Genomic DNA, 3,598 nt, shown 5'->3' with positions numbered 1-3,598 from the left:
AATTGTGAGATATGAAATTTATGATTTGTGAACAAGAAATATTTTTTGATTTATACAATTTTTGATTGTGCTCGATGAATAGAATGTGACCTATAAATTTTTTTATTTGTGATTGAGAATTAACTTATAACCAATTAATTTGATAATTGTGACCAAATTGTATAAAATTTGACCTTAATATATTAAATTAATAGAATGTATTTTTAATTAATTATTTAATAAATAAAATTTGATTTTTTTTTTTTGAAATTTTAGACATTATTTCTTAATTTTGAAATGGGTCATAGTTAAACTCTTATGCATTATTTTTTTTCCTAAAAAAGAAGGGCCAAAACCATAATCCTTCTGAACCCAATACACACCAAGCCCATTAGTTACAAAAAAATAAACAAGAGCTCACAATTGCAGTCCAATACGGCAGACCCATCGAACCTAAGCTGCAGCCTTCACTGCCACATTCTCGACCGTCAACAACATCGGCATAACACATACTGTTACCCATCAAACACAAACACTCCACCACTACGTAGTTTAACAAACCTAGCTACTACCTCCACCAACAACAAACCACTGTTTAACCAAATCGTCTACACCCGACAAACCCACTAACAATGGGAATTAAAGAAGTCTAAATTCGAGAGTCAAAGTACTTTCTCTAGACTAGCCACTATAAGAAAGCTGTTGTTGCTAAAGGGAAGTACCTTATTGCTTGCATAAATGAAACATGAATGTAGCTCAAGCTCACTTTTCCCAAACTATATTGATACAAAATACAAATGACATGAAAAAGATCGTCCTCTAGAAATTTTCATGGTCAACTGGAATAGTGGCTAAAGTTTTAGCACTTTGATTACCAGCCAACTAAAACGAAAAACCTCAATTGATTTCAGCCAAAAATCCCAATAAAAAAAGGAATTCGTGGAAGAAATAACTATATATTTTTGGCTGCCAAAATTGAGATTCACAAGAAAAGGTAACTTTCCTGTACTAAAAAATTCTCAAAGCCGAAACACCAGAAAATTGCCCAAGTCATGTTCTGGCAATGGAACCAAAATTCTGACTAGAAACCTTACACCAGAAAGAAAACCGTTAATGCTTGCAAATTGGCCCCAGAATACCAAAGGTTAGCACTATCCTCGACTACCAAAGAGTCACCGGTTAACAAAATTCTATCAACCGTGGACTATCACAAGAAACCCACATCTGAAAAGCTAAGTTATAACCAAAGAAAATCGAGGATTCAGTATAAAGTCCACTAGGCTCTAATACCAAAAAAGCTTTTATGACTGAATGATTTTTCCATAAGGATTCCTCACATTTATATGGGAATCAATATAATCTAAATATGGTAAGGGTGATTATAACCTAAATACGATTATATATAGAACTATGTAAATGGATAATATTTGGTAAGTATTAATCTTCTTCAATCTACGTCGATCTCATTGACACTTATTGTATCCAATTGGTTCGACTTCGGTTAAACATTTTGACCCTTAACCTTATATCTTTTTCAAGTCGACATTCTGGTCGATTTTCAAAACATTGGTGATAGATCTTGTTAGGTTCATATAGATAAACAGCAAACTTTATAAATTCAAACTCGCCGGCAAACCAATATCCATTCGGTACTATTGGAATGTAGAGATGTGAAAATGATCCTACTTTTTACCTAGTCTTGAATCATTCCTATACACATAAGCCAAGAGATAATCTGGCAAGTTGTACATGTTCAAATCTACATCTCTTATCTTCTGCTCGATATCAAGAACATTCTTGAATGTGAAGCCTAGAACAACTCACATGGCAGCATCAAATGACTGTGAATACATACTAGCTTGAAGTCACAACAAACACACAGTTAGGTCAACATGCTTCATTAACAAAAAATGGTATGTTAATAATAGCATATATAATATGAACATACATAATGTAAAATTTTGCTTGCGCCGTCCAATATTCACTACATGTTTGTCACCACTTTTTGAAACCATTGCTTAACATCTCTGATTTTCAAATCCTCCTACTGACCCCTGCACTATCTCCTTGACTATAGCTGCCAGCACTATATGGACTTCCATATCCAAATTTCAAAACTTTAATGGTCACTCATTGATTTGATAAGTGAATATAAATATAAAATACAAATTTATACTTACTCAAAGATCGTCAAGGATTTTGGTAATATCTTTTGCATTCGGGGCATCCATTGCCTGCTAGTTCAGCATCCTCAAGACCTTGTTTGTTGTTTTCTTATTTTCTATTTAGTTATCAATGCTAGGACAGTTTTCTAGGCCAATACCTACAACACTTATAACCATTCTTATTGGATGATCATGATACTTGCCGAAAATCGAAGTTCTTGATCAATGGAGGAACAATATCACCCTTTTTGTTCAATAAGATCCCAAAGTGGATGATTGACTCATTCCATACTAGAAATAATCGCAGGAAATCCTTTATTACATATAGAAATTTAATAAAATGATAACAGCTGACAGCTTTGAGGCCAATACCTACAACACTTATAAGTATTACATATAGAAATTTAATAAATGTTAGCAGAAATTTAATAAAATGTTAGCATAATAAGGATTAGCATGTACACACATGCCAATGTAAACCTATAGGCATCTTGGTAGAATGCTTCATTTAAAAAACATGCAATGTATGCATGAAATACCTCCAACTGCATTGACAGTTATGGAAAATATCATGATTGTCTACTACAATCAATGAAAAAAGATTGATAGACATCTTGTGATGTTTGCATCTTAGCACGATCAATAGGATAAACACCAATGCTTTTTTTATGACTGGTGTAAAAGTACTTTATCATTTTCGTCTAGAGCATCCAATTCTTTTTTGAAGTTTTGGTGTTACAGTTGGACGTCACTTTCTTCACCAACTCCTTACCATCAATGAGGAGTTGTTCCTTACCAACTCCCAGTTGATGAAGATCGAAGAAAGCACAAAAACTCATTAATTAAACTCAATTTTTAAACTACAATTTTTGGCTAAATCCTTGGCAAAAGTTGAAGATCACAACTACAATTTTCCTTAACCTTCAAAAGTAAAGTTTTTGTACATAATTATTTAAATATGTAAATCTAGGTCGTACATGACTAAACTTTCAACATGGACATGAAAATCATACTTAAAGTTGAAAACTCGATATCCATATTAATGATTTCGTCACGTAAAAGTATATTTACACATTTAATAAATGTAGATGCTAACCTTGAAGGTTTAACGACTCAAGACCACGCAATTGAAAGGTTGGGTGGGTTGGCCCTAATTTTTACCTTCGTTATTTTATTTATTTATTTTTTGTTTTTTTTAATCCTTGTAACTTTGATTTAGCGAAAGAAAAACATAAGGCTAATTATATTCACACTACGATTTTTATTTCTTGCATCTAATTACACTTAGAATCTGTTTGATTGCGAATATGGAATTTGGGTGGAAAGAAAATGAATTCTAGGGAATTGAATTACCTAGAAATAGTTTTCCACGGAATTGTAAATTATTGTGTTTGATTGGTATAATTTTCTACGTAGAAAATGTTGAAGTAAAAGTGTTTTTGGTGTTCGTTTAG

Source organism: Olea europaea, unplaced genomic scaffold (assembly GCF_002742605.1).
Source record: "Olea europaea var. sylvestris unplaced genomic scaffold, O_europaea_v1 scaffold2913, whole genome shotgun sequence".
Lineage (NCBI taxonomy): Eukaryota > Viridiplantae > Streptophyta > Magnoliopsida > Lamiales > Oleaceae > Olea > Olea europaea.
Note: the sequence above shows the minus strand (reverse complement) of the source record.